Below are 11,897 nucleotides of genomic sequence, written 5' to 3'. Positions count from 1 at the left end.
TAAATGTTTCTTAAAGTTGGAATATGAAAGATGCTTTTACCTCACATGCCTTATGTGCTTCTTTTAAAATGAACATATGTTATTTATGTAATAAAATAATACCAGATTTTAAAATCTGGTGAATTGTTCCTATTCTCATTCCTGTTTTATGTATAAGGAAACTGAGAGACAGAAAGGCTAAATAAATTACCAAACTTCACATACCTAAAATGTGAAAGATGCAAAGTGGCTCTGGGATCTGTAACCTTAACCACGATGCTGTCTACGATGCCTCTCAAAATAATATAAGTTCATTATTCATTAGGATAATATTGATTTGAAAAAGTTTTCTATGTTCAAAATTGTTGAGAATTCCCTGTTGTAATATTTTGCTCTTATTTACTATTTTCATAAGCAAAGTAGAAAAGTCAATATGCTGATAGTAGTGAAAAGAAGCATATGAGTTTAATACAATTGAGGAAAACATGGAAACCATTAAGCAAATTGTGAAACCTGAATCCTCGACTGGAGGCTAATTGCACCACTGAATTTAAGCCAACCATCTTGTGTGTTCAACAATGAACAAAAATGACAGAATGAAATAACATCTTGGAAATGCAAGAAATAGTTTATTGTTGGTTGGATCTCAAAAGTTAGATGTGAAAACTTCTGAAAAGATGGCAGTGGCCATATAAATTTGCGTAACTCTTCCAAACATGCTAAAATTAATAAAAGGATTTAAAAAAGGGAAGGAGGAAACTGATAAAATTAAGGAATGACTACAACCTATATTATAGCTTGAAAGAATCTGTATAGGAAGGGTCTTTATCTCTGTCATATTCAGCTTCTGAGTGAAGTGTCAGACCAGCCAGATGTCCATCCTATGGCCAATTGTGTAACTGGCCCTTTTCTTGTTATAGTCTTTTATGTCTGTGAACACCAATTCCTCTATCCCTCTCTCACACACACAGCTTTCTAGTTCTACCTGGTCTCCTCAGTGTTATATGCCCATTACAGAGGATATCTCATGTTTGAAAACTTCTTTCCAATTCAGCCACATTTGCCCCTTGATTTATGTAACTATCTTGCCCTGGCCCTGAGTCTTTCAGCACAATATCCACTCAATTCATCCTTCATCCTTTTCAGGTGTAGCTTTCTGCTGTGCTAGAAGAGATGCTTGTCAGTCGCAGTGCAGAGATTTCTCCAGACATCTGCCATCAGTCCCCATGTCACCATTTTGTCTACTTGTGGACCACTGTACCCTGCAAACTAGTGTGTTCATATAATGCAGAATCTCTATTACACAATTCGCAGAGATCAAAGCCCTTTCTTGGGAGGTAAATTAATAATAACATTAAAAACAGAAACAACAGTGCTCATCAAGGTAGCATTTGTCTTGGACTTCACTAATTAGTGAAAGATGCAGATTAGGACTCAGATCCTATTGTCTCTATTGATTGGTTAGCAGGCTCCATTTGCACAGAGTCAGGCTGAAATTTCTGAGTGCTTTTTATTTATATAGCAGCCTCCTCAGATTCTAGAAATGATACAAACTCTTCCCTTTTCCAATGTTTCCTATATCAGAATTTGGGTGAGGGGTGGGGGTATGAAAGACTGATACTCAGCTACTATCTTGTTTACTGGAAGATTTCAGTGTACACTGCTGATTTTGATGCCAAAACACACCTTTCCCCACCTCTGTCTGGATACAAATAAATCAAGAGCAACATATACTCTAAATCTACAATTATTCAAATAGTATCTACTCTTCTCAGCCATCAGTCTTCTACTTGTAATGTTTCTAAAATTTGTCACTTTTGTAAAAAGGAATTGCTGCCCAGAGACCAAATAAAGAAGAAAAAGGACTCCTCAAAGCTGTTTTCCTTTCAAGATTAAATACGTCAAGTTTGAGGTCAGTCGGAGGTGTTTATTTTTCAAATAATCTTACTGAATTAAAACTATGCCCTGAGTGAGTTCATGTTCACTATAGGAAACACAGGGTTGGAAACAATGCTGAGCGACGGAACTGCGAAATACTCAAGGCCGTTTTCATGCAGGGTCTCTGGTCCCGCTGCCCACTTAAGAACACAGGATATGGCAAGGCCAAAAAGAAACACCAACGGAGCCATGGTTGGGGGTTCATACCACTGTAGACTCGCTGGCGGCTGGGTTGGAGACACAGGAAGAAGGAGCCACACGACACACCATCCACCGTCCATTTCTCTGCCAACCAACCAACCTGCCAGCGTAGCCATGGCAGTTATATTAGTGGCTAATGGCTAACTGGTTACAGCTGATGGCCATCTACTACCTGAGCCAGCACCTTTCCAAGTAAGGTCGAGAGCCTGGAAACTGCTCTCTGGGACTTTGTCCCCATAGCAGTGGTATAGTATGTGGATGTGACTGAATAATCTACAATACCTAAGGTTTTCATGTCTCTCTGTAATTGGGACCGTGTTAGGTAACAAACACAGCTCTTGCTTGGCTTTCCACAGTGATCATTTTTTTCATTTTGTCCATGCCTTTTGAAGTAATTAACAAATTTTGATATGTCATGTTGAGGTAATCATATTAAGAAAATGACAGTAAGATTTTTCATGTTAAATGCATATAGAATGTATACTGTACTTCCTTTTTCTTCTTTGCTAGGCTCTTCTTTCTCCTAACATTATGCTCAGCTGACTTACCCCCCTCCCATTCACTATTGTTTAGCTACCATTCGGTACAGAGCTGTTAAAACATAAATACCTCCAAAAAGCATATCTAAATGTGGTTCCTTAGTAAACAAATTGTCAAATATTTCTTCTGGATACCTGCCCAAAATACACTGATAACCTGATAATTGGAAGCAAACGGGGGGGGGGGGGTCAGCTGTGGTTAGCACATGTGTAGGAAGGAGACTGGTTATTTCAGAGAGTTCAATGGTGAAAAATGTTATGGCAGCCAATAAACAAATGCTCCCTCTTGTGACATTTACTATCAAGAATATCTATTCCAAATGTTTACTTGGCATATTAAAATGCAGAAAGTTAGTAAGATGTAGGAGTTCTCTGTTTTGCTCACAGATTAGCAACTAATATTTTGTAGGGATATTGACATAGACCATCATGTTTTTCAGCCTTTTTCAAATATTAGGTTAGTGCAAAAGTAATTGTGTTTTAAAAGGTTAAAAATAATGGCAAAAACCGCAATAACTTTTGCACCAAGCTAATAACAATGTATTGGGAAGTGTTTTTGTTTTTATTTTTGTTTTTAATCCTCAAGATATAAAGCAAAATATAAATTGAAGTTTTTATTACCAAAGGCATTCTCCTTTCATACCAGTTTGTTAAGGGACCATTGTTCTAATTTACATGTGGCCAAAAGCTACATATCTATGAGGTGCTGTCTGGAGTGTTTAGTTTTACAGGTGAAGAATTTCCATGGTTGAATTTACCACTGAAAGTGAAAGGTTAATAGTATCGAGTGCATGAAAGTATTTTCATCTGACGGCATGGTAATATAAATGAGTTATTATTTCATCTAACACTTCAATTGTTAGAACTAAGGAACTTTCTTCAATGGTATTTTAAAAGAAGGAAGGAAGGAAGGAAGGAAGGAAGGAAGGAAGGAAGGAAGGAAGGAAGGAAGGAAGGAAGGAAAGAAGGAAGAAGGAGAAAGATGGAAACTTGTCTGCAAGTTTCAGATATTTCCCTCTTTGTAGGATTACGATTTGCATGCTAAACTTTATTAAAAAATAAAATGTTTATCCAAGGTGGCAGAGTAGATAAATGCTGTGCTGCCTCATCCTGTGAACACATCAAAATTACAACTAAATTATAGAACAATCAACCTGGAGAACCATGTGAAGTCAGGCTGAACACAAGTTTTATATCTAAGGATATAAAGGAGAAGCCAGGTCGAGCCTGGTAGGAGGGGCAGAGACAGGACACGGGCTGACTCCAAGCATCTGTGTGGCTGATGAAAATCAGGAAGGATATCTCAGCTGTGGAGGTTCCCCATGGAGGAACAAGAAACCCCAACCCCACACCAAGCAACCCAGCCCAGATGACTGATGCTGGGAAGAAGATGCTTACAAGCTGTGAAAAACAGTGGGGATTCTGACCATCTGGGTGAGACAGAAGACTGTGGGAAACCCAGACATCCTCTTAAATGGCCTGTACACAGCCTCACTCACTGGCAAGCACTCACCTTGGACTCTGAAGGAGGGATGGTGACTTGGGGGCATCAGAGGCATATGGGGGGGGGCAGACTGAGGAGTGTGTCCTCGAGGCGAGGGCTGGAGGACAGTCAGCATTTTCCCTGTGTCAGGTCCTCATCCCATGCAGCCGGCAGGCAGGCACGACCTTTCCTGTGTCGAGCCTGCTCCCTACGCTTACAGCCCAATATGAATCTGATTGGACTGGTGAGCTCCAAAGCTCTGCCCTCTGATTCACTGTGGCCCAGCCCCACCAACTTGCACATCTCTGGGGCTTTATCAGCAGCTGAACCTTACTGGAGCCGGAAACCAACAGCAGATAGCAGCAAGCCTTGGTGTGTCCTGGCTTTTTGTGGAACTACCCCAAGCCCAGTAGTGGTGGCAGCCATCCTCAGTTTGCAGCATGGCCTCTCCCACACATCTCCAGGTCCAGCACAGGCAACAACCAACTGTGGATCGCTTTGCAGCTCCTACCTGATAGCCCCTGGCTAGTCACAGGCAGTGGCTGACCTGGGCCTGTACCAGAGACCCTCCCAAGGGGCCCCAGAACAAACATACTTGGAGATTGGCTTCAGACCACAGCAGAGCACCATCCAATTAGCCCCACAAGTGGCATACCTGAGGGCAGTCTCAAAAAGCACCAGAGCCCACTGGGGTGAATCTGTGTGTTAAGCCCCCTAGTAGAGCAGCCCGTAAGCTGTGGACATGGCCAAACCCCACAACCAGTCAGCCTGAGGGTCAATTACACCTACTGACATGACAACAGCAATCAAGGCTCAAATATAACAGGAGGGCACACACAACCCATACAAGGGACACTCCTGGAGCACCCAGTGTGGTTGACCAGGGAGAATGTGTCATTGGGCCCCACAGGGCACCAAACACATAAGGACACCCAGCAAGAGACATAGCAGATCTACCTAATACATAGAAACAAACAGAGAGGCAGCCAAAATAAGGAAACAAAAAAATACATCCCAAATGAAAGAACAGGAGAAAACTCCAGAAAAAAACTAAACAAAATGGAGGCAAGCAACCTACCAGAAACAGAGTTCAAAACAATCGTCATAAGGATGCTCAAGGAACTTAGTGAGAAATTCAACAGAGAGATGGCAAGCACAAATAAAGACATAAGAACCATGAAAAAGAACCAGTCAGAAGTGAAGAACACAATAACTGAAATAAAGAATGCACTAGAAGGAATCACCAGCAGATTAGATGCAGAGGATGTCATCAGCAATTGGAAGACAAGGTAGCAGAAAACACCCATATGAACAGAAAAAAGAATTTTTTTAAAAATGAGGATAGTTTGAGAGATCTTTAGGACAACACCAAGCCTAACAACATTCACATCATGGGGGTACCCGAAGGACAAGAGAGAAAGCAAGAGATTGAGAACCTATTTGAAAAATAATTACTGAAAACTTTCCTAACCTGGTGGAGGAATTAGACATACAAGTCAAGGAAATGCAAAGAATCCCAAACAAGATGAACTCAAACAGACCCACACCAAAACACGTTATAACTAAAATGGCAAAGGTTAAAGACAAAGAAAGAATCCTAAAAGCAGCAAAAGAAAGATAACTTGTAACTTATAAGGCAGCTCCCATAAGATTGTCAGCTGATTTCTCAACAGAAACTTTGCAGGCCAGAAGGGATTGACAGAAAATATTCTAAGTGATGAAAAGCAAGTTTCTACCATCAAGATTACTGTGCTCAGCAAAGCTATTATTTAGAATCGAAGGACAGATAACGAGCTTCCCAGACTAGAAAAAGCTAAAGGAGTTCATCACTACCAAATTATTATTACAAGGAATGTTGGAGAGACTTCCTTAAGATTAAATAAATAAATAAATAAAAATACTAAAGCAATAGATAAGAATAATAAAATGGCAATAATTACATATCTAACAGCAATTACTTTCCATGTAAATGAATTAAATCCTTTGATCAAAAACACAGGGTGGCTGAATGGATAAGAAAATAAAATTCTTATATATGCTGCCTAAAAGAGACTCACTTCAGATTGACAGACACATACAGACTGAAAGTAAAGGGGTGGGAAAAGATAATTCATGAAAATGGAAAAAAAAAAAAAAAAGCAATACTTATAACAGACAAAACAGACTTTAATATGAAGGTTATAACAAGAGACAGAGAAGGACCCAGTATTCCCATTTCTGGGTATTTATCTGAAGACACCCAAAAGAGAACTTCAAGGGGACACATGCATCCATATGTTTATTGCAACATTATTTACAATAGCCAAGATTTGGAGGCAGCCTGAGTGACTGTCGATGGAAGAATGGATAAAGAGGAGGTGGTACATATACATACAGTGGAATATTGCTTGGCCATGGAAGGGAATGCGTTGTTGCCACTTGTGGAGACATGGATGGACCTGGAGGATATTGTGCTGTGTGGAGTATGTCAGACAGAGAGAGACAGATACAATGTGATTTCACTTATATGTGGAATCTCAAAAACAAAACAAACAAACAAACAAAACATAAACACACTTGCAGGTACAAAGAACATTTTGATGGTTGCCAGATGGGAGAGAGGTTAAGGGGGTGGGTGTAAAGGGGGAAAGGGTTAAGAAGTACAAATTGGTTGTAACAAACTAGTTATGGAGATGGAGGGTACGGCATAAGGAATATAGTCAATGATATTGTAGTAACCATGTGTGGTGTGAGATGGGTACTAGATTTATTGGGGTGATAGATGGGAGGAGGTTGCGGCACAGGGTGAAAAAGCTGAAGGGATTAAGAAGTATAAAATGGTAGTTACAAAATAGTCATTGGGATGTAAAGCATAGAGAACAGAGTCAATAATATGGTAATAACTATATATGGCGCCAGATGGGTACTAGACAGGGGGATCACTTCTTAAATTACACAAATGTTTAACTACTATTCTGTGTAACTGAAATCGATATAAAATAATAATGGTAAAAAAAAAAGAAGGATCACAAAATAAAATAAAATGTATCAAAGTTTATCATAAAGGAATTATACCATATTAAAGCTGCACTAAATAGTTCTATTTCAAAATTATAATAATTATTTCAAATGCTTCCAAAGATGTTATCTTACTAATTTATTGAGGGGACTGGTATGACCCTGACAGATGTAAGAACATTCTTAGAGAAGGTAAAAAGAGGATTAAAAAATAAAATTTAATGTTTGTATTTTTATGCGCTTGTTAGTGTTCTCTGAACCCATTCCCTCCAAATCTGTTTGCATGTAGTAAATATTCATATGAAGTCACTCTTCTGGGTAGACTTTTTCTCTCCTATGAGTGGTACATAAATTACTCCAGAAGGAATTGAAATAGGATGTGGAAATATAAAACAGATGCCTAACTGAGCAGAATAGAGCTACGAAAAGACAGAATGATTGGCAGACCCTCAAGGTGCTTCTGTAACCATATCCAAGGAAAATGTACAATCAGAATGTAGCGTAAACATGAACACATGGCTTACCCTTGGTATTCTGCTGTCTTCTGCTTTTTATATCTAGGTTTCCTTGTTCTTTATCTTTTCTCTGATTTTGTCTTTATTTTTTGCTCTAAATTTCCTTGTGCTTAAATACACAGACAAAAATTTGAAAATTTTAAAATAAATAAATACCTCTTGTATAATGACAGATATGCACCAATTTATTCTATTAGGAGCAACCTATAATTTTTAAATATTAACAATTTTTATACCTTGTTTATTTCTACTTCTAAATGCTGAAATGGTATATATATATATATATATATATATATATATATATATATATATATTCTTCAGAGAGAAGAAAAATAACATAGGTCAGAAATATGGTCAACATAAAGAAAGACTTTTAGAAAAGGAATACATGAAGGTAAATTAAAATCTTTTATTTTTCTTATTCTTAATTGGTCTAATATAACAGTTTGTTAATAATAATAATAACAGCAACAAAACATTCAGCAATTATAGCTTATGGATAAGTGAAATCAGTGACACGAATTTTATAAGTGACAGGAGGGAGAATTGGGAATACTCTGTTATAAGGTACCTCACTACCCAAGAAAAGTCTAGTGCTATTTAAAAGTGGACTTGGGTGAGTTTTAAGTGCAAACCCTAGGGCAACCACTAAAAAAAAAAATTGAAGTAAAATTGGTGTGCTAAGAGAGGAGAGTAAATGGAATTGTATAAAATGCTCAAAACCAGAGAAGAAAATGAAAATGTGGAAGACAAAATAAGAAACAAAAAAACAAGGACAATAAGTAGAGAAAAATTATAAATATATATATTCTGAGTCCAATTATTGGGAAAATCAGAAGAGCCTATCTGAGAGTCAGCCACATAGCAAAAAACTTACTATTATATGCGTGTATACTCCCCCACACCAACTCTCTATAAGCACCTGGAATTCATCAGTGCAGTTTTTCCACATACTCGTATATTCTATTAAAATGACAGCTCTGAGTGAGTGTCACAGATGGCCACTTAGTGCAGGACAGGGAGGCAGATTTGGAAGTTGTTTCATCAATCAACTCAACTTGCCTCGCCGCACACTCACAATGAGGAGATATAGCTCCTTTTTCTATTTAGAAATGAAAAATAAGTTATTCAGCTTATCAAATATACAGTCAAATTTTCAAATTTCTCCATTTCTTTATAAGTGGGTTGCTTGTTTTTGAAAAGATTGATATCAAATCTATGTAAGTTTCATACATCCCATTGCTTGTTGTGTCTTAAGTTTGTTTTAATCTATACCCTTCCTGTCATTTTTTTTTGTCCCCTTCCAATTTATTTGCTGAGAAAACCAGATTCCTATATCCTATCAAGATTCTCATATGCTAGGTTTTTGTTGCTCACATCTCCATGTTATTTTTAACATGTTCCTCTGTCTCCTTTATTTTCTGTAAATTTGTAGTTAGCCTGGAAACTGGATCAGACTCAGGTTCCATTTTTTAGCAAGTACCCTTCATAGGTTTCCATCAGAGGTATATCTTATACTGCATTACTGGCATAAAGCCACAAATCCACCTTCTTTTCCCCCTGTTCTCAAGTTGGGCACGGAGGCATCTTTACTCATTTATATTACCTTGGATTTATATTGTCCTTTACCCTGAAGCTGACACTTTCTTCCTGGGCCTGAGAGAATCTGTTTAAAGCTGAGAGTGCTCATTCCCAGAAATGCCCATTCTCATTGCCTGTTTAGGACAGATGATGACATGACATCATCACTCAAAACTGACACAGTCAAGAGGGAAGAAGCTCTGTTCCCTCTGATGTTAAGAGCCTGGAGTCCGAGGGGACAAGAGATTCTGTAACATTGAGAACTAGAGACTTGGAGTGAGGATGATATTAAAATCTGGGTTAATTTGGGTTCCTCTCTATTATCACCTCTCTGGATGCATCAGACAACACAGGGATGAGGCAGTGGCCCTCCTGGAAATCGAATGGGGTTATAACCTAACCAGGCCATGTTGAATCTCAATTCTTCTACTTTCTTACTGTCTGTATGACCTTGGAAAAGTCAATTAACCTTACTGAATCATATTTTCCATACCTGTATAATGGGAGTGACATTGCATTCTCAGGGCTATTTTAATTGCATACTATGCTAATTAAAGCATAAAACACCCTTAAAACTGCAGCGCAAAATACAAATATAAGCTGTTGTTATTTTGTATCCCTATAACTATGTATCTGATACCAATAGTAGGTTATCAGAAAGGAGATTCAGCCTACATGAGCTATGAATATAGAAAATAAAAAGACATTCTTCACTATATAGCAAGCATTTCAGATACAGGAAGAAAAAGAATATTTCATGCAATGTGCATATTTGCGGTTTTTCACTAACTACTTTAACAAAAATCAGGTTTGACTAACTGTAAACACTTTTATAAGATACTCCAACATAGTATTTTATCTTGTTTAAGGCTCAGAAAAATCCTACAAGGAAAAAGGAAACTGAAGAAAGGGAAACTGGAATTCAGAGACTTGATGAAACTTGTTTGATATCAGTCTATACTTCTCTCTTAGGAAAGACTGTTGATTTGAGATTTTTTTTTTTTGTCATAACTTTAAGAGCAAAATTAAGTGGTACGCCAAGATTATATGAATAAATGGTGAAAGCAGGTGTCCCAATTATTAAAGAAAAAAAGCCATTTGAATAAGCTGGTCTCTAAAAATCACCAATTACCATATGTTGGAAAAAGATGTAGTGAGATTAATCCGAGGTGATGGGGTGACATGGGAACAGTATTAAGTGCTTGGCTACCCACAGACAAGGTTAATAGAAAAGCAATTGCTAAATGTAAACACTATGGGCAGTTGTCTACATGTAATTCAAATCAGCAAATAGTTATTAAATCTCTCTGAACTCCTTTAATACTTGCTGTCCCTGCTGCTTATATGGTACTTACCTTATGCTTCATTGCATTGTTAGTTAACTTCAAACATGCGTCTCTCATTGCCCCAACAAGCAAGGACCTCCAAAATAGCCAGCTGCTGTTCCCACAGGACTATCTCCTCAGGTAAGACTTGGCATCCTTCTTCCCCATGCACATTGCCCATCAGAAACCCCCAAATCATCAGTGAACAAGTTTCCTGTATCCAGTCTTGCCCTGGTCCTTTAAATTTATGTTAGCTTTATTACAAAAGAAGGAGAAAGCTAAATATCAGATGAAGCCTACCATTAAGAGACCCTGATTCTCAACATCAAAGAGCCTAAGAAGGACCCTAAAAGACAGTGAGGAGTGGGCTTCAATTGGGGAGAGGACATTGTAAGCTCTCTTTAGAATTCTCTCTCTCTCTCTCTCTCTGTCTCTCTCTGTCTCTCTCTGTCTCTCTCTCTCTCTCTCTCTCTTCCTAGCTCTCTCTCTGTAGTAAGCACAATATTCTCCCTAGCAAGCTTCCTGAGGAGTACTGAGCTCTTAAAAAAACAGCAGCAGTATTATGAGGCCCACCTGTGTCTGGAAGAGCCACCCAGTTCATCCAAACCACCTCTACTATATTAACATAGACCACAGATTGTTTACCACACCTCCTGAGGATGAAGCTTTCAATAAAGTGTGCCATGGGCGTTTCATAACAGTCTTTAATGCTCCTTTTCGACAAAAAGAAAACCAACCCTGAACCAATGCTGAAAAAAAGCAAACCTGTGCCATAGATGTGATAAGAATGTTCTAGCCCCACTAGAAGACCTTTTTACCCCGGTGTGGTTTATTAGTCTCCAGAGTCCTGAACCCTAAGAAATGATTGGGAATTAAATCTGGCTCCAGTATATGTGGCCCACATTGGACACAAAGTATTCAGTGAAGCCTTAAGATATTGCCATCAGGTAATGTTTAGTGATATTCATAAGAGCAAATAAACAGATAAACATCTTTAGAAAGAAATCAACATAAAGTATTTAAAAATATAGAAGTCATGTCTTAAAAGTGGTGACAGTTAACAATAAATCTAGTAAACTTTACAGTTAACTCTATTTAATCAGGCTATGAAAGTAAATTAAACGAAAAACCATAGAAATGTCAATACACCAGAAACAGTAGGGAGGAAATTTTTAAAAAATCATAATAGGTTCCTGTCGAAGGTTGGGCTTCTGATTCTGAGCTGGAGAGTGTGTAGAGGAAAATCATGTAGGAATGTTCTTGGGATCAATATCCATGAAATGAAAGGGAAAAAGTAAGATTAGGTGGAGAAAGTAGTGCAGCTTCAATGTCATCTCAA

Source organism: Rhinolophus sinicus, linkage group LG05 (genome assembly GCF_036562045.2).
Source record: "Rhinolophus sinicus isolate RSC01 linkage group LG05, ASM3656204v1, whole genome shotgun sequence".
Taxonomy (NCBI): domain Eukaryota; kingdom Metazoa; phylum Chordata; class Mammalia; order Chiroptera; family Rhinolophidae; genus Rhinolophus; species Rhinolophus sinicus.
The sequence above is the reverse complement of the archived record's forward strand: the minus strand, read 5'-3'. Positions refer to the sequence as shown.